General features: G+C 37.0%; 4 long non-coding RNA genes across 4 annotated transcripts in view; 1 reads left to right on the top strand and 3 right to left on the bottom strand.

The window, feature by feature from the left end:
- Positions 1-2030, bottom strand: part of LOC120405796 — a 70624-nt gene extending 68594 nt beyond the window's left edge. The window contains exon 1 of the long non-coding RNA XR_005598887.1: positions 1942-2030. This is a non-coding gene — a long non-coding RNA (uncharacterized LOC120405796). The remainder of the gene's footprint in view (positions 1-1941) is intronic.
- A 1127-nt stretch (positions 2031-3157) lies between these two features.
- LOC120405795 lies at positions 3158-3718 on the bottom strand. Its single transcript, XR_005598886.1, has 2 exons — positions 3636-3718; positions 3158-3353 (listed from the first exon to the last, which is right to left on the bottom strand). It is a non-coding gene; the product is annotated as an uncharacterized LOC120405795 (long non-coding RNA).
- Positions 3719-3797: 79 nt separating this feature from the next.
- On the top strand, positions 3798-19158 carry LOC120407123. Its single transcript, XR_005599803.1, has 3 exons — positions 3798-3849; positions 18273-18359; positions 18985-19158. It is a non-coding gene; the product is annotated as an uncharacterized LOC120407123 (long non-coding RNA).
- On the bottom strand, positions 7735-9886 carry LOC120407124. The gene is made up of 3 exons (XR_005599804.1): positions 9759-9886; positions 8970-9158; positions 7735-7803 (listed from the first exon to the last, which is right to left on the bottom strand). It is a non-coding gene; the product is annotated as an uncharacterized LOC120407124 (long non-coding RNA).
- Positions 19159-20469: the final 1311 nt, after the last annotated feature.

The following is a 20469-nucleotide window of genomic DNA, read 5'->3' as shown; positions in this document are numbered from 1 at the left end:
TGACATCACCACAGTATTCATGACAGCCTCTAACCTTACATACTGTGGTTACTTTTAGAATACAATTGCAAAGACTTTCGTGGGGATCACTGTATAGTCTGCTGGCTGCTTTTAGTATTTTGAGAACTAGAACAAATCTGACTACTCTGCACTGTATAGTTGCCTTTTCAGTAATGTTTAAGAAAAAATGTGTAACAATGAAAGTCAGTATCACAAATATGATGACATATTGGGCTAAATATTCAAAACATCACAATATGTTTTCAACACATGCTTTCAATTTGCGTGTCTTCTAATAGCTCCAAAGTAGCACACAGGAATACAAATATTTAAAACAATTTATGTTGGATAATTATGTGAAAAATGCTCACATCCCCAAAGCGTGGCATTTCCAATCATATCTTTCATGTCATTTTTAAAGGTGAAAAATTGATTGCTCTATCCTGACATTTTTGTCATTTTGAGATTGAGGCAGTTATCTACTGAGTATGCTTCATTCTATAGCTCCCAGAAGATTATTTTCATGTCCTTTGAATAACATTCCTGGCACAGTCTTGCAGCTGTATGTCAAAAGGAAACAATATAAAGATTTGTTCTCTTGGGATTATTATTTGAGTTGATGGTGTGTTCAATGCTTAAGAAGGTTATAAATTGTGTGATTTCTGCCATTACAGACACTCTTTAGCGTCTGTGTGTTCAGCTTGTCAAATTTTCCAAGAGATCAAATGTGTTATGTTTGTCATACTTTTTTTGAAAACTTAATAATTTGTGCAGTGTCCAAATTGGAATGGATGCTGTTTCTATGTATCATTTTGTCCCCCTAGGATAGTGCCTCCTGAGTCTTCCTTCCTCTAATCCAATCTCCTAAAAACATTTTTTTTTTGCAGCTAACATAGACGGCTACTGGAATTTTTGCTGTAATTTAGAGAACAATTTTAAAGAAAATTCTTACTCAGATTTCATGCAGTCTTCTGAAACTGCCCACTCAGAATGGGAATCACATTGTTAGGAAGATACCTGTAATGCACCTAAATTCAGATTGCCTAATTTCCATCTGATTTTAAGTTGCTGATTTGTGGGACATTATGTACATAGTGAATTGTGTGACAATGCACTGAAAATACCTATAAACTTAAAAACACCAAATGTACCAATGGCAGTTGTTAGGCATATAGCTGGGGAGAGCATTAGGGTATGTCTACACTACAATGTAAAACCGTGTTTGAGCTCAGGCTCAAGCCTAACCCCTTGCAGCTACACTGGGTCCCAAGACCCTGCAAGGTTGGATCCAAGTTCTAGTTAAGCCGGGACCCAAGGTCCAAGCCCTGGAGAGTCAGCTGGAAGTATCCCACAATTCCTGGGATAACTTCCTTAGTCCTAGCCCAACAATCTGCATTCCAATCTATTGAAAACAGAAGCCAATGCCCCCTCCCACTTTGCTTACAATGACCATGGATGAATAGTCACTCCAGCCTCATTTCTCTCTTTGGACTTAACTAGAATCCTTGTTTAAGGCTCAATATTTGTTCACTTCAGAAGAAATTCATAATTATTTTCTTACTTCTCTATAACTAACCAACTCTATCCCTTCACCTCGCTGGCCAGCAAGAACCCCAACTCTCCTCACATCATTGGCCCAGATGAGTTTCTTCTGTAGATTCATTCTCATTCATTTCTCATGAACTCTTGTGCTTCATATGCCTCTGACTGTAATGTGTGCCACTATTTGTACATCGTTCAGGGCCCAGCAAAAATTGTTATTTGTGTCATAGTAGCACAAAAGAGCTATTGAGAACATTTCATTGTGATAGGCACTGTACAAAAATAGACAGATAGATCTGTTGGAAGCCCAGAGGCAGGAAATGATTCAATAAGACTTGAACTGAAACTGATCAAAGAAACTGAACAAAACCTTTTGGTGAGTTCAAAAAGTTCACTTACCATTTTCTGCTCTTACTTGCATATGCTCCTGCACCTCTTGGTCTCAGCAAAGAACAGGAGCAAGGGTACCAAAATGCAATGAGAAAAAAGCTGTTCTTATAAAGGCATTTATTTCCAGTTGATGGTTAGCCTCCCTCCCCACCACTGCCACACATACACACTTTTTAAATTAATAATTATTCATTGGGGCTAATATTTTGGGGGTCTTCTTTAGTTAAAAAAACATCTTGATGTTAAAATTTGAACTTCATATTCAGTTAAGTATCAAGGGCACAATTAAAAAGAAAAGTCACTGCTTAATAGAAATTTGTGCAAGATGAAGAGAAAAATTGCAGTTCAATATTAAACTCCATAAAGCAGTGTGAGACATAGAAGGTATGAGGAAGCTGTGATGCTCCACAGCTCTGCAGGGCAGGGAGAACCAGGGACTTGATGAAGTTACAGTTTCTAAGGTGATGTTTATCAATTAATTTGTACCAGTAACATAGAGGAGACAAGCTCCATATCCCAAAAATCAGTCCTCAGCCATCCAATCTTCCTTACCTACATTTTAAGATATAACTCCTTATAACCATCTACATGACTGACAGATGCAGCACACACAAGAGCTTAACCAGCTGACACTACAAGCGATACATATGTTTGCTTTTAAAATGATGATTTATCTAAGAGGCTGATATTCAGATTTCACAAACATGTAAGATGCATTCCAGAACTATACCTAATGATCTTTTTACTCCAGAGAGGAGAAAGTTTAGTCTCTCTGGTAAATAATACTTTAATAGGTTGCCCAAATTACTATATGAATTTAACAGAGAAGTTGGAACCACTCCAAAGCCACAATTCTAGTCTTTGGTCTAAATAATACACTATACATGTTCCAGCTGTCCTTGATGGGTTTTGGGGAAAGAAATCACACACAAAAAAAAGTTAAAAATCACTGAATGTCTGAGTTAAACAACTAAAATCAAGAGCTAACATTTAGAATGCTGTATTTTCCAGATTGCCTGCCAAATAAATGGTAAACTGCGACATATATATGTCCATGCACACACACCGAGTATGCATAGCCTCCTAAGTGCTAAGGTTGATACTATAAACTAACGATATGACACTCATGCCTGTTGTCCTTTAGCACCGCTGTACATGCAAGATGTAAAATTATGTAGTATTACAAAACGCCAAGAACTGAGGACAGTGTGTCCCAAATAAGAAATCAGGCTGAAACAAAAATTTTATTCCTATTAGCATCTTAGAGACAATTCCACAATTGAGCCCCACAAGCTTTGGGAAGAGGATTTACAATAGCCTTAGGAAGTTCACTGTCAACAATTGCCTTGTCTTAATTATACAGCCCAAACTCCATCACCATACTTCTCCTGGTGACGAGGTATTCTGCGGGTTATTATAGCCTGCAATATTAAGGTAGGAGGTAAAGATTAATAGTCCGCCTGGATTATCTATCATAACTCTGACTTGTCTCACTGTATCTCTTAGTCTGACCATCATTATTCATTTGTATGTAATTGCTAAGAATAGCTAGAAATATACACATTTTATATCATGTATTATAAAGAACCTGTTTTCAGAAACCAATATGTTCAGCTGGCATCCTCTTGGAGGACAAGCAAGGACCTGAAAGCCTTAAGAAACTAGCTCCAGCATCACAAAACCCCAAATTCAGAAGTCCTTACTGAGTTTTCCTTTAATCCTTACTCAAGCAAACTTCTGGTGAAGACAATCAGACCTCATGAGAATGTGGAATGAGGACTTGTCCTTGACTGCATTATCAGGAGTTATGCCACCTTTGTGACACCATTGTCCCAGTTCTGGACCCTCTGTTGGGAATTCCATGAGTCCAATTACCTTGCGTTTGGATCAGGCAGAATAGGAGGATGACTGTGAAAGGTAACATGAATACCCTGGGTCAAAACTTTTAAATCAGTGGAAGTTAATTGCAGAAACTTTTGCCCAGAGATCCTCACTGCTGAAGAATCTTTCCTGAAGAAGATTCAGAAATAGGAGTGCTAGGGAGCCTGTGGGTTGAAAGGCAGGGTTGGAGAAAGCACAAAGGAATAAGGCCTCTTTACATGTAGGCCCATGATACCACTAGATTCTCTAAGATCCAGGAGTCTTGGGAATCTATGGGGTTTAAGGTAAAACCTAGTACATTTAGTAGGGGAAACCTCCTCTTTCCCCTTTGAGGTTATAATTTATAGAAAATTCCCAAACAGAAACTTCACCAAGTTTCCCTACCGTTCTGAAGCCCCCATCCATGAATTTTTCTACAGGAAAGGTGGGGAAAGGCTGTCTCTGCCTAATGACTTCAAAACATAGCTTAAAGTATTTTGTAAATGGGAAACAAATAAGTGAATAGAAGGTGGAGAGGATTAGTTTATAATTAATAACCACAAGGTGTATTTGAGTTACTCTTTGTAACAACATATCAGAGGGTGAGACTTAATACAGTAGGTAATATAAATTATACTTGTACCTCTTTATAGATCACTCTCTGTACATATCTGTTGGCATTAATTTGTGATAAATATTTTAGGCTCTTAATCTTCCTGAAATAGTAGAGACTGAATTCTGTATGCCAATGTAATAAAAATGAATTAGCCAAAAGAAAGTTGTATGTTACCATAATGGTGTCTTTATTGTACAGTTTGATGCTAAGGGGCAGATTCTCAGCTGGTACATTGGAGCTTCAGTGGAACTATGTCAATTATATAGCTGAGGATTTTCCCCATAGGTCTCGTCTTGCCAGGTGTTGCATGCCCTTTATCCCCACTGAAGTAAACAGGAACGGAGTGCCTGCAAATGCTCAGAACCATGCAGGATTGGAGCTTAGATTTGAACAATACAAAGGATTCTCTTCTCCAGCTGAGGCCGACCTTTGCTTCATAAGACTTGTAACATTTACACGTAAACCCTAATACAAAGTCCATTAAAGTCAATAGTGTCTTTCCATTGAGTTCAATGGGCTTTGGAGCAGAGGCTTACTGTGGATAAGATGCTCACAGTTAAAGTCTCAAATGGTTGACTAACTTCCTGTGTCATTCTTTTGGGTTAAAATTCCTAGGTATTTTGATTGTACTATCAAGTGTCTGGACTCAATATTTCAGTCAAAAATCTGATGGACCTCTTACAGATTTTTTTAATTATAAAGGATCTGATTTTGTTTCATTATGTCCTATTGTAAGATAATTACCAGCAAACACTGTTAAATGCACTAATGATTTGAAATTTTGTTACTGACTTTATTTGCCCATTTCAAATCATTATGTGGGGAATATACTCAGTGAATGGGTGAAATGAAAAGATAATTTGCACAAGGTATAAGTGACATTGGCTATAGCTTGACAAGATCTGCAGCACTCTGATCAGTATGCTGATGTACAACATTTTGAAGTCAATGTGATAAGCGGGAGTTTCTTGTAACCTTTGACACCAGGATTTGAGTCAATACCCTGCATATAAAAAGGGTGGGAAAATATTTGAAGAAAAGTTGTCACCAATGGAAATGAAGAAAACAAAATACAAAGAGTTTCTCTTATTCCCAGGATTGTTCCCAGGCCACCACAAGTTATTCATTTCTGCTGGCAGCCACTAAGCACTATGAAAAGTTTCAATCTGCATAAAACATTAAAATTCTAATGAGCTTTGCACCATTTACAAAATCCCAGAAAATTAAGCGCAGTGGGGATATGAGTTGTCATTAACTCCATGAACAGGATACTACACAGTAGCAAGAATGTCAGTTGCTTTCAAGTTACCATATTGTTATGGCAAAGTACCATGTGGTATTTTCCCATTCCTCCATAAATGACACATTCTATGTCAGATCTACTCTAATAACTTATTCTCAAAAGGTGAATACACTAAACAGATGTTGGGACTGAATGAAATCTTTACTATATAAACAAATCAGATAGGAAATCAAGTTTTTAGAATGCTCTCCTTTTGATTACAGTGTAATACAAAATAAAAGGGAAGTAGAACTGGCTATAGCTGCAAAAATTCAGATCCAGATTTGAAATTAAAAATGTTTTAAACCATCTCTATTCAGTTTGAGAGTGTTTGTGAGAATTTGCTGTTTCATCTGTGTTGTTTAACAGTGTCAAGCCAGATAAGCCACAGGTATTGATTCTGTTCCATGACTAGATGAACACATAAGCCGTCCACCACAAAATATTTGAGCCTGCCTATATAGAATTTGATATCAGTGAATACCCCGAATTTCTTTGAAATGTTTTTATGCAAACACGTGTGCTTGTAGAAGTCAATTACAGTAGAAAAATGATACAAAATAGGAATGATCACGACTTAAGAGAAATTTAAAAAAATCATACAAATATCTACAAGATTTTTTGTTTGTTTCGTTGGTTGGTTGTTAAAAGGTATTTGCCAACTCTAATTACAACATTAGAGATGGGCCCCAACCAGCAAAGTTTGCATCCTGGGCCAAACTTTGGGGATTTCTTAGACACCAGGCATTGGTAGGGGGTCTAAAGTACAGCTATATATATATCATGTATAAAAATGTGCAATGTACTTTTCAGATACCTAAAAATAAGTATGGTCTATCTTTAAAATGTACTGGACAGTCCTGGAGACTCTAAAACACCACCTGTTAAATAGGGATGGATTCTACTGAACAACCCTAGGTTCCTCTGGGGAGAGGGGAATTTTCCCTTCCTGCAAGACAGCTGAAATTTTAAAACTCCACATCTAGATGGCCATTTTATAATGCTAAATAACTAATGTACATCCTTAAATGTGTATACACTATGTATCTATCTAGTATTGCATGCCTTTCTAGTCTGGTTTTGCAAGTTCTGTTTAATTTTGCCGCAATTTTAGGACCAGATTGGTCAAATTTCTTGTTTAAAAAGAGCCTGCATCTACAGCATTTACACTGAATAATACTCATATAAAGTAGTCCCATTGAGCTCATTGAGAAGCAGATAGATCTAGTGGATGGGGCACTTGACTGGGAATTAGCAGACTTGGGTCCTTAGCTATACTACTGGCGATAGGACTTGGGCTCAGTGTCCTAGGAAGTGCCTTCCAATCCTATGTCCTTAAGTACTACTTAACATAAGTGTTGAAAAATTGGATCCTTTTAAAAAGAAATTTGCAGAATCTGGCCCCCCAAAATGAAATGAACAAACAGAACTTGCAATGCCATACAACTAAGGCATAGAAAAACGCCTGCGTACATGACATGCTTATAGTTCAGTGATGTACATTAAAGTTCTTTTGTGCTGACTGAATTAACAATGTGTGAGTATGACAGAGTCCTTTAATGACAGCTGGATAAGAAAAGTGATTTTTGCTGCCTCAATTAAGATGTCCATTGTTGTGGATAATGTGAACAATTAAATAAAGTTTACATCTAAGCAATAATTTCATCCAAAAATTACTGCATTGTTACAAAAACACAAGAGAACCAATGTCTAGCCACTGAAGTGCAACCCATCCCTCTGGGATGGAAAAGCAACTATTTGTCACTGACACAAATTCAAACAGCTTCCATTTACTTTGCTATTGGCAATTTTAAATGAATTGAAAGTAACACCCCAACTAGGTGATGCCTATGAAAATTGAGATGATTCCACAAACAATTACATTGCTGTAAAAAAGTACATTTTTGTGATTTCTGTATTCATTTTTACAAATGGATCATTATAGATAATTATTTCATATACTTCAATCTAATTTACATGAAAAGTATGCATAAATTTAAGGAAGGTCAAGTCCCGTGATCACTACTCAGTTTTAAAGCCAATGGTGTTTGCCTGAGAAAGGACGGAGTCACGTTTAAGAACAAACTTCAGGGTTTATCAATCAGGCTTCTTCCTGTAATCAGCATAAAACTAGTCTAAGGTATTGTTGTACACAACAAAAGCATTTGAGGGTTATGTTTGTACTTATAAGTAAATCAAAACCTTTTAATTGCCTTGTATTTCCCTTTGAATGTTATTCATAGTAGTTGAGTAATGTATGTGTGAAGCTGTCACTCTCTTGATCATCAACCATAGTTCACCCAGGCTAATATATTAATCTCTTAATCCTTCCTTCATGCTCTATCCCTGCAGTGTTAGTCAATGTGGTTGCTTTTCCCTGAACTTCATGCAATTTGTCGACCTTCTTGTGGTAGAGAGATACAGACTTATAGGTGCATTTCTAGTTAGTTTCACCAATTCCATATAGCAGGGGACTTTTATTCCAATGGTGCATGCATATAGAGCCAAAAATTGCATTTGCTCCCTCCCCATCATATGGAAAACTCATATATAATTTACTGTCTTCTATATCTCTTAAGTCTTTTTCATTATTACTGATTTTCACTTTGAGATGTTTGGACAGTTAATTTCTAATTTCTTTCTCTCCTGAATATCAGGATTTCTGGTCACTTTTCCCTAAACAGTTACTCACAAACTGATTCCTATTGAAGTCAGGGGAACTCCACATGTGAATAACAATTTGCAGAGTCTTATTAATTTATCTCTTTTTTTAATGCTCTGCCCACACTTCTAACTAATCCACTTCCTGTTTTATTATTTGACTGTGATTTGCATCGCCTCCTAATTTAGTTAGCATTTCAGAATTAAGGTCCTGCTTCAGCAAGATATAAGCCAATGCTTAACTTTCAGCATGGTAGTAGTCTCTCTCACCTTACTGAATTGGGATTTTTATTTATTTTTACCCCCAGATCATTAATAAAGAGGTGAAATAAGATTGCTGTTTGGCCTAATGCCACCCCACAAGACACCTCTCCCAAGCTCAATAAATCATAAGTCATTATCACCTTTTATTTGTGATCAGGTTTCAGTTTATGTGAAATATCTAAAGGTAACCTGAGTAAATTTTCCAAGTAATAATTTTTCTGGCATTTCTAAGACGCAAATATCTACTGCAAAACATATTCTCTTCCTCCAATAATTGTACAATTAGCTTTAAGAGAGTGATCACATTTGTCGGGCATGATTTGATTTTTCAAACCTATGTTCTTTATTACTTACTGTTCATTTTCTCTAGGTGCTTATGTAACTGGGATAGCAGAGCAAATTAGGCATACTCCTTTTCCTTCCACTTAGAACTCTGGCCTGTACTTCAGCAGAGTGTTATCTCTCCAGGATTTCACACAGAATCAAGCTCAGGACCATTGTATTAGTCCTTAGAGTTAGGGTTCATTAGTAGCTCTCAAGCACCTTCAAAGAAAGAATGCCACATCATTGCTTAGTAAATTACAATTTGAGATTTAATGCAAGCAAACAAATGAACCAAGATTTTGAAAGAGCCCGTAAATCACTTTTATATTTTTTTAAAACATGTATTAGGAAACAATTAGTGTATCTTTCTAGTACAGATGTCCCTTTCAGTGACATACTTCTTGGTAATTGGACCCACTGGTTAAAGGGTAATATGAGAAGGGGACTTCACTACCATGGTTGTTACTTGGACCAAGGCTCCTTTTGGTGGCTTGCCTGCGTTTCCCCTGCCCACCTCCCCACACCCTAATGGAGCTGCTTCTACTACATCATCCTGGGATACCCTGCATCTCCACACACACCTAGGGTACCTTAACTCCAGGGAAAGTGAATGGAATGTTTATGGCATGTGCCCAGGATGGTGAGGTAAATGGGTATTTGGGGCAGGTGGATGCTGGGTAGCTCAGGGAATGCTGGAGTTGTTTGTGTGTGCATAGGAGTTGCTGGGGTCCCTGGTAGATGGGCTGCATGGTGGGAGTGATAGAGCTGGGAGGTGCTCAGAGCAGACTCTCTTCCCACCTTCTGTCCTGTACCACTGACCTGGTCTGCCTCCTGGTTAATTCTCCATGGTGGCTGAGATTCATCAGGGACCAATGAGAGAGAGAGATGCTTCCTGAAGAGTAGGTTCCAGATCACTGCAGTATCTGCTCCCAGCCCACCCATTTTCTGGGCCTGCCTGCAGAGTGGAGTGGCTTTCCAGTCAGCCCCAGTAAGAGGGGACAAAGGGGAAATGTTACCTTTTCACTTAGCAAAGGAAAGGAAGTTCCACTTCCCCTTCCTTTTTTCATGCATAATGTACACTTGTGAGGATGGATAGGAACATTTGATTTGGCCATATTGTTTAAGAACGTCAATCTATTCCCAAAGAGTAAAAGAAAAAGCTTTCAACATCCTCTGGGAGTCCTTACCTCAACTCCTATTCTACTTGAAATCTGGCCTGCCATTAAAGCTATCAACCAACTCCCACTTTAAGGAATTTATCTTCAAAGCAGATAGACTCCCTCACTTTGCTGACCAATGTTACCCATGACTAAATGTCATCAGTTATTCATCCTATTTTTTCAATCCACAAAAAAATTTAATGAACAACTTGAAATCTCCCAGGAGGGCACCACTTGGGTGAAGATGAAGATGGATTGTACCAGATCCATTTCTAAACCAAGTCTAATCCTAATAGAATCTCTTCATTTTATTTTGATGTCAGTATATTGTAATCTATTGGAGATACAGCCATTTGCATGCCTTCTTTGATCCAACCACATGGTCATCCATATGGGGGCAAGAATCTGCTCCTTCATCTCAGAAGTATTAGCCCTTCTGAGAAATTCCGCCTCCTCACCCCTGATAAGGATATCTCCATGATATATACACAGCTCTTACCTGTACCAAATTTTGTACCGAAACACTGGAAGTAGCTGTATCCTCCTCCAATGTCAGAATGAAAGTCCAACAGCAGTTTCTCCCTTAGGGCATGATTCCAAGCCCATTGAAACCAACAGATGTCTTTCTGTTAAATTCAATTGACTTTATATCCAATAGTTAATGGGGAAAACAATAATAATAATAACAATAAAGACCCTCTCAGATGAAACGGTATCTTGCTTTTCCAGTGAGGGGAGAAACTTCAAGCCATTTTAACACCATAAAGATATGGTCACATTTTATTATAGGGCCCTCATTGCACAGGATAGTAGGGTTGTGACTTGGAAACTTCCATTTTTCTGTTTTGAGCCTTGCTTCATGTCTCTCTGATCCTTCTTCCTTCTCACTTTTAGTTTCAGTTGGATTGGGAATGCTTTTCTGCAGGAGTTGATTGATTACCTATATCTGGATGCCTCTTAGTAATTAGACTGGCAAAAAATGAGCTATTTAGTGGACTTTATGAAATATTTTGCTCTGCTGTGGAGGTAGTATTTCTTGTTTCATTGGTTTGGAGGGGGTTGTAAATCTCATTCTGTATCCCACCAAATAAGGTTCACATCATCCCAGCTTCATTTTCTGCATCCTAAAATCTCAAGTATTGTGCTTGTAATTGGTTTACAAGCTCTCAGAAATCTCGTGAGGCATGCAATATTTGTATTATATGATACATGTATAAATTAATAGTCTTACTCATGTTTGTATTAATCTGATCTCCCATAATGCTCAATAACTAAGCACAATTATTGCAGCCTACATATTAATGGCTAGGTTTTTGTTTGTTTGTTTTTAAAGGGACCTCAGTTTGACCTGCAATTTTGCATCTACTATTAAAGGTGAAAATACTAGTAGTTTGACATCTAACTACCTAATTTGAGAGTGCAATCAGTAATTAAATACCTAATGGCAGTATTTGTCCCCACAGATAATTGCACTGAAGGCTTTTTTGGGGAGCAGGGGGATGAACAAGGGGGCAGTGTTTTTTTTGTTTGTTTGTTTGTTTGTTTTTTTAAAGCAGGCTGCTTTGAGGACATCCCCATTATCTATTATGGACAGACAAGTTCCCAATTTTTTTTAAATTTTTTTTGTCACATGCTCTGTATGTTTTACATCCTTTGTTTGCTTGAGCTGGTAATTCCCCTAAATAAATTACAGAGAGTGGTTGGCACCTATAAATCCCTTCATTAAAAACTCTCAATTAAAATTTGGCAAGATTTTGAGTAACTCCTTATCCCTATTTATTATATTAAAAAACCCTATTAATTGTTTTTCATGAATATGCCAGATAATTACCATAAGTGACCAAGGAACACTTACTTGATCATAAGGTTTTTCCTAAGTTCTTCCCAAGCTATTTTATTTAAGCTGTAACTTTAACATTTTTTTGTGAAATGTGCTGGATGACACTGGAACATTACTTGGATTGAGTCAGTCAAACCATGTATCACCACTTCATATATTGTGCACATAGTGTCCTGGCATTGCTTGACATGACACGTCACATCTCTGATAGCTTAAACAAATTTCTTGGCTGTCAGTTAAAAAGAACAGATCAAATGGGCACACAACACATACACACAGGGACAAAGAAAGCCCTGCAAAGAGATTCTGATCATTTTTTCTATATCAGATTTCCTTTTCCCACTCCCACTGCATGAATAGTAAAGGATTGGTTTAGGAAAATATTCATCCAGGCCAAGGGATGCAATTTTCCTGGCTACCTTAACTAATGGGGGCGGGGCGGGGAAGCTATTCTAAGATAAATACAATAAATAACTAACAGTGATTAATGGAGAATATCTCAAAACCCTGACATGTTTGGGCAAGATGCAGAGGAATTAGGAGTATAAAATGTATAAAATATGGAAAAGAATTTTATGAGAACTCACCTCTAAATGTAAAGCTCACTGCTTGCAAAAACTGACTTACAATCACTACAATTTTGAGATTAATTTTTTGGTCTTCATTTTTGCCCACCTATGAGACATAGCTCAATGTTCCTGCTATTGGGCTTCTCAGCTTTTAATATCCCCCCGCCCTTGTAGTCAGAGCTAGTAACAGCAGCCTGGCCTCAAGTTCCCTTTGTATCAGTTTAGAAATAGGGCCTGCAGTGTTCAACCTCTGTTACAACTATAACCCTGTGGCTGGGTCATTTGAGTCCCTCCTCTCTTGGAGTAGTAGGAGTCTTAGTCTCCAGAGGCCTAAGTGTTCTGTGATGTGCCTTCAATCTCTAGCCCTGGTCCTGATATCTCCCACTCTCCTTTGTGTGAGAGGAACAAAGAAGGTTGAACGAGGGACAAAAATAAAGTCCAAAAAGTTGTGTGGGGACTGTCACAAGTCTGAAGCCTCAGCAGTTTCTGACACCCTTCCTTGTGGAGGATTGTAGGGGGACCCAAGCCCACGTCCTCCTCTGAATCCCAGCCCAGGGACCCTCTGTTAGGCAGTCAAGGACTGTTTGCTTCGGTCACCTGCTACTTCCCTGCGTTGTTTTCCACCTAGGGCCTTTTCAGGCATCTTCTCATGAGCCTTCTGCTAGAGCATTGGTCTGTTTGGGTGGCTTTCCTTCATCTGATGGAGTGGAGGTTTTCCGCAGTGACTCGCAGCCCCTCCAGCAGTTGCCCTGCTCTGTCTGGGTTGCAACTTTTTATCCCAGTAGCCACTAAACAGCCATTTAACTCCAGTTTGGAGAGTGCTCTCTTCACTAACTCTTTATTCTTCATTGCCATGTGGGGTCTATACACCCAGTCACGTCCCAATGCCTACCTCCAATGTAAAACCAAAGGGGACAGAAATCCAGAGTGAAGGAAACAAAAAAAATTAGTCATCCAGGAAACTCAATCATGGGAATCATTCCTCTAATGCAAATAGCTCTATAACAACACTGGCATGGGTCTTTATTCTGGTCTGAATAGTTTTCAATAATAAGTAAAGGAACACCAAATTTGTAGGAATGTAGGTTACTTTGGGACAAAAGTAAGTGACATAGCTTGACAGGAGGTATTGCTAAGAGACACAATGAAAACATAAGTTTATGATTGTTTTTCAGCAATAATAAATTGTTGAACAAGATGTCACCTTTTTGCCTCACTATTGGAGTTTATGGCTGCTCCTAGCCTCTATACGGAGAAGTGGCCATATCTAATATTTTGAGTTTAAGCTTTGTTGGGAAAGGACTGTGTCTTTGCTAACTTCTGTGCAGCGGCTAGCTTATATTTGGGCACTATTCAATAATAATTAAAATATTACTGTTGATAATGGATATTAATTTGATATCCTACATCAGAAGGTCTCTAAGAATAGCTCCTTCAGGAGGTGCCAATTCCATAAATGAGGACATTCAAGTTGACAGAACCAATAGTTTGAATGTAAGTAGGAGAGGAAAAACATTAGCACTGAACAGGACTTGAATTTTGCTTTCAGAAATTGTTATACAAAAACAAATGTCAATGAACAACAAAGTCTAGTGAAATTATCCCCACTTTTACAATACAAGAACATATCTTAGTAAAACTAAACAATTTTCGGAATCTAATAAACTATGTTTTTTTATTATCAATCACTATGCACACTACCCAACATGCTATGTCATACACAGACTTGAACAGTGATCTGTGTCTGCTTCTCCAGTAAAAAATAAGTGGTTATCAGGTATGTGCTTTTCTCTCAGTAAAGCAGGGGAACGTAGGGAATAGGAGACAAAAAACAAAATTAAGTGAAAAACTGAAAACTAGAAGTAAGGGAATGAAATAAAATAAACCATATATAAACAAACTGACAGAGGATGAGAGAATTAAAAATACAGGATTTAAAAAGAGGGAACAAATAACTAAATAAAACAAAAAGTGCATGGAATTTTAAAAAAGAGAAGTGTAGGTTAAGCTTGGAAAGACAATTGCAAAAGCACAAACAGGAAAATTAACTAAATGGACAGTAAAATGCTCCTCAACATGCCTACGAGTTGCACCACCAACCCCTAAACAATGGAGCGTAATGAAAGATACAGCCAGAAATTTAATATAATATCATTTTTTTTTAGTTTTGGTTTTGTTTCATAGGAAATAGTTGCACACCGTTTTGCATGCCATCATTACTTTCTTCTGTTATGGTAATTTTGATTCATTTGGAACTAATCATAACTTTAGTCTCAGTCTGGGTCCTGCAACTGAGGAACCTACTAGTTTCTCGTTATACTAGTGATGGTACCAGACCTACTTTCCCACAAATCTTCAACAAATTTCCAAGATTCCGCCATACACAAAAAATGTTCTTAGGAACATTTAAGTTGTTAAAAAAAAAAAAGCTCCACAGCAATTATTTCCAAGAAGTGTCCCAGCAACCTTTTTCCAGAGATGATTTGTATATTTGTTTATAAAGCCATTTATTCCAAGCACCAGCATCTATTGGAAAGCTTTTCATACTATTACCAACATTAAAACCATTTGGATTTTCATTTTAGCACTAATCATGAAGCTCACATTCTTTCCCAGGTCCGTATTATGTGTACTACCCTTTGCCACTGCTAGACACAGAATGCAAAGAAAACATTCTCCATTATAATCTGCCTAAAGTAATAAAAATCCAGAAGCATTTACATTCAAATGTTACTATATTGCTTAGTATATGCAGTTTGGGGTCAGGGTCTTTCAGGAAGGGCATAGGAAAAATAAATTTCTAAGACATTAAAAATCTATAGCTATGACACTAAATAATTCTTTGTCTTTTTTAAAAGAAAATTATTGGTGGGCTAGGTTATTGCAATGCAATGAATTAATGTGCTAGCCTTACATAGATACACTTAGACTAGGAGTTCAAAATTTGTTTTACTTCTATAGGTTACATCTGCAATAAGTTTAAGAAGCAAATTCCACTACACTAGCTGGAACTCTTGAAGTCAGTGGGTTTGCAATAGTGCAAATGAAAAGAGAATTAGGCCCTAAATATCAACCTTGGATTAAATCCCAAGCCCATTGACGTCAATGGGAATTTTGTGATTAATTTCAGTGAGGCCAGAATTTTTGATTATCCCCACTACCCGTGTTAAGGTTCCCCAAATCAGTATTGGTGCTAGTAATAAAAAAGTGTGTTGAAAATTGCTCCTCCCCTTTTTTAAAAGTTATCTTTAAATCATCCATGTTTTCAAAGTTTTCAATATTTTTTCCCTTCCTCCTGCCTTTGTTTGCCACTGGGAAAAAAAGGAAAGACGGGAAAGGCAAATACAGAAAAAAGGGAGAGAAAAGGGAAGAAAGAAGAGGAAAATACTCAAACACTCAATTTTTCCACAATTTACATTTTCAATAAAAAACAAAAAATTCAAATAAATGAAAAAAAATCATTCCTTTTCAAAACATGTTGAATAAAAATGAATTAGAAATGTGTGAAGTTTTTCATAAAAAATCGTGACCTGTTTTGATCAGCTGTAGTCAAGAAATAAGCCAGCTGTGTCTGGGTAGAACAAAGAGATCATACAACTTTCACAGCTGTAACCAATATATTGTGTTAACAATTAGCACAACCTTTTCAGACATCAGGTTTAAAAATTGCTTCCTATGAGGAAATCTCAGAAGTTTTGGAATATTAGTTTTGATAAACAACCAGACATTTGGATTTAACACTGAGAACCTCCATCAGGCCCTGATACTGTCCCTTCACAGGCAACTGTTTTCCCTCCCAATGATAAAGTCATATATCTTGTGAGAATGCAAAAAGGGAGATTCTCATATACCCTGGGGGTTTTCATGAATATAATGTTTAGAGACATTTGGGGCAAGATCTGCAGTTGGAGTAAATTTGTAAAACTCCATTGATTCCAATTGAGTTACAGATTTACAATAGTTGAGGGTCTGGCCCTTTAAATCCATTAGATACCTTTTTCTGGGTCCTGAGGTAGGTGAGCATAAAAAAGCCATCTTTTCTAACACTCCAACAAAAGAGCCAGAACCTGCACATGGGAAAACACAAGAACTGCTCTCATCATGAACCCCAAGGGCAAAAGTCACACCAAAAGACCAGGGGTATTTAACCATTATCTCTGCATATAGGGTCCTAGAAGGAATAATTCCTTCTTCAGCTCTGCACTGCCCCAAATACGGAGACATAGATAATTTGTTCAATCTGGCCATAAATGCAACAGTAGCAGAGGATTTATGAAGCCCTGGTGTCTTACATTGTAGGAACAACTACTTTTAAGTGCTCAGAAGATGAGACTTACCAGATTGGATCACTGATCCATACAGGAAATTTTCAGTGTGGTATTCTTTTAAAATGTACTATATAAATAAAAAGCTGGAAAATGCAGAGATAGGAGAAGGTTAAGTTGTGCATGGTCATAGATTCCTTTACTGTATTCTGTTACCATGGCATCCACAGTGGTGCCCAAAACAGACAAAGCCATTTAATCTTCTCTTCAGATAATCAACATTTTATTTTGTGTGCAACAATCAGAACATGGAACATTAAACCCTTAGATAAAGTGTACTGTTCAATTCAGTAAGAAATGCTAAACTGTTATACAAATTGTGGCACAGAAAATGTATTTAAATGTATTTTAAAAAAGCATACTAAACTATAGTATTTGAGACTTGAGTCTTTTGATTGAAATAAGCCTGTAAAATTTGTTTCAAAAAGAGAATGTTAAACACATTTCAACATGCTTTGTCATTAGGGACATTATTTACTTATTATGTATAACCAAAAAATGGTGTTTATTTCCATAATTACTAATAGGAAAATGGTAAGTTTGCAACTCATTTAAAACTTTAGCTTTAGCAAAACAGAGTATGAAGTTAATATATGACTAATAAAAATACCACTAATGACTAATAAAATACTACTAGTACCAATAATAGTATGGTCCTAAAATCCATGGGATCTGCTGTTTTCAGTGGGATTCCATGACAGCATAAGGCTCTGTTATAGAAGATCCAATTAATGCTAATGCAATAATACTTTGCACTTCTAATAAGAAGTGGTGAATGTTTTTACAGTTCAAGCTTGCAAGTAGCCTTGGGCGAAATTCTGGCCCCATTTAGTTTAGTGACATAACAATCATTGAATTCAACAGGACTGGGATGTCACCCCTCTTATACTTTCTAAGTTTGAATCCATCTATTTAAAGTCTTTCCAAAATAACTGTTTGTGTGAGACTTTGGCCATTTCGAAACTGGAACTGAAAAACAGGCCTTTTCTGTTTTTGGAGCCAACACAGAACGAAACCATAAGAAAGGATTATGGACATGATTCAATTCTGACCCCCTTCCACGAAATCTGATGGAGTTTAGCTTCAGTGTCCTTCCACACTGATCTAGCTATAACACATATAATAAACATGCAACCACTTTTTAAAGTTTATTTACCAGGTACCATACCAACCTATTAGAAAGCACTTAAAAGTTTGGAATACATACAATTAAAAGTGTGTTATATGCAGCAATTTTCATGCATTAATTATTACTTACTAACAAAAGGCCAAATCCTGAAATCCTTTCTCAGTTTTTAATAAGGCCTTCAGGATTTGGTGCATTGTAATTATGGATGTTACCTTAATATAAAGTATTGCCACCTGATCTTTCAGCAAGTGTTCTAGTTGTAATCATTGTATTACCTCTCTAATTCTTGCCAATATAATCCATTATGCAGGTAAAGAAAGGTAAAGAATATACTGAGGACTCTTGTGGAAGGCAGCAAGTATGGAATTGCTTAGTCACCAAGCAAGCAATCTACAGTGTATGTATTATGTTTAAAGATAATTATGTGTACAATCACTTTAATGCACATTAAGCCAAACCAGTACAAGCTGAAGAAACTCCCACTCAATGACAAAATATTAAGTGCTACAACATAGCTTAAATTCCTATAACATTTTCATTTTTAGAAAAGTAATAAGAGCCAATTAAAGAGTTTCATTTGTATTTTCCATTTTGCTGCAGCCCTAAAGCCAGCACTTACTGTGTGTGGATGCAGCATCACAACATTTTGGTATCTATTGGTCATTTTTATCATGCTCAAATTGGTCATGGAACAACATTCTAGCAATGAAACAGTCTTCATTAAGAGCACTTATCTCGGCAGAGTGGGAATTTCTCAAGAGCTCAACATTTGACTAGATCTGCTTCCAGTGATGTCAATAGTAAAAAATCCCATTTACTTCAACAGGAGTAGCATAAGGCCAATGTTGAGCAGTTTTGCAAATCCCATCCTAGTGTATCTAATAAACAAAAATTAGAGAACAAATGCTTGCATTTCATTTGTGGTCCCTAATAGAGAATTTTTACTCAAGTGATTTATAAACATGCAGGGATTTAGCCTTAACTCCCTCTGAGGCACTACGTGTATTATTCCCAATTTACAGATGATGAAAGTAAATCAAGGAGAAGATGGTTTTCCCAAAGTTGTACAGGCAATCTGGTGAAGAACTGGGAAGAGAAGATGAGTCTCCAAATTCACAGTCTTATGTGTAGCTTTCTGAGCATAAATAATAATAATAATAATAATCCTACCAATCGCTGAAGACTTGTTCAGCGTAATAAATTAAAACTGTAATTTATCTAACTGCCTAAGACAGATAATTCTTCCAACCATGTTGGTACCAGCCTGGTCATAGAAAAACAATACAAAGTACCCATCCGGATCCTACTGAGCTCATGATCTCAGGTCTCCAGTCACCAGACCATATTCATCTCAGATCCCAAAGCCTGGCATCTTGTAACATATAAATGTATTTAGAACACTCTCCAGTCTTTATGCCAAAAAGACTGAGCCCTCCAGAGTAATCCAGTTAGTCAAAGGAGTAGAGTGGAAGAGGACTTCATTTGGCCCTGCTATCCCTTTTGAACCCACCAGAATTATCTTCCTGACTAGCCCAGGGCCTTCTAGAGACCAAGTGCCCCAGCCAACAGCCAGTACAGATATGAAAAGGGGTTATGTCATTGGTAATTGACGACAATAAAATTGAATCTATGTGGACCCACCACGTGTGCCCCAGCTTCAGGTTGAAGCAAAACACTGAACAAAAAGTAAAAATTGCACTATTTTAATTAGCTTTTGTTATTTTTTAAGAAATGGAAAAAATTAGACACTGTGGGAACTAAGGTGTGGAGCCATTTGTCATCATCATTTTGCATTGAGAGAGAGTTTCTTCAACTTACATTGTTTTGATTTACTATATACATGGCTCAGGACAAAGGAAAATAAAGAAGTGGCCTAGAAATGCCAATTATATGTTGCCATATGAGATAAATTAAAGAACTGGAATAAAACAGATTTAAGGAAGACCAGACCCAAAGTGGGAGAACAGAGCTTAATGGATTAAAAATGCCAGAAAAGAGGCTTGATGTAGTCTGAAGAACTGACAAAAAATAAGGCCAAATGTGGAAGCTGGAGGATGCTGAATGAAAAGGTAAAATGTTGGAATATTTAACATGTATTTATACTTATGAAATGTGTGATTTGTGAACACATAACAGCAAAAAAACATTAAAAAACCCATAGTTTATGTAGCCATTAAATCATTATCTGATTGCTGTAGTCCCTCAGCCTTTACCTTGTAACCCGACAATATATCTGAGGTATGTATTAATGGTCCACTAAAGCATGTCCTCATGTGTCTTCTTGATTAAGTAATTTGTAAGTGAACAGTTGAAAAACATTAGATAAAGCAATAACCATGACTATTACAGATGATTAGCTACAGGAAAATTAAAATGTTTGTTTTGATCAATTTTTCAAGAGGATTAGAAAAAGAAGATCTTTACTGAGCTGTCAAATTCCAGTTGCCATAGCAATCTAAAAAACTAGATTTTTAGTTGCCATAACAACATCTTGGTTTTCAATAATA

This window comes from Mauremys reevesii, linkage group 5 (assembly GCF_016161935.1).
Source record: "Mauremys reevesii isolate NIE-2019 linkage group 5, ASM1616193v1, whole genome shotgun sequence".
NCBI lineage: Eukaryota > Metazoa > Chordata > Testudines > Geoemydidae > Mauremys > Mauremys reevesii.
Note: the sequence above shows the minus strand (reverse complement) of the source record. Positions and strands in the feature narration are given on the sequence as shown.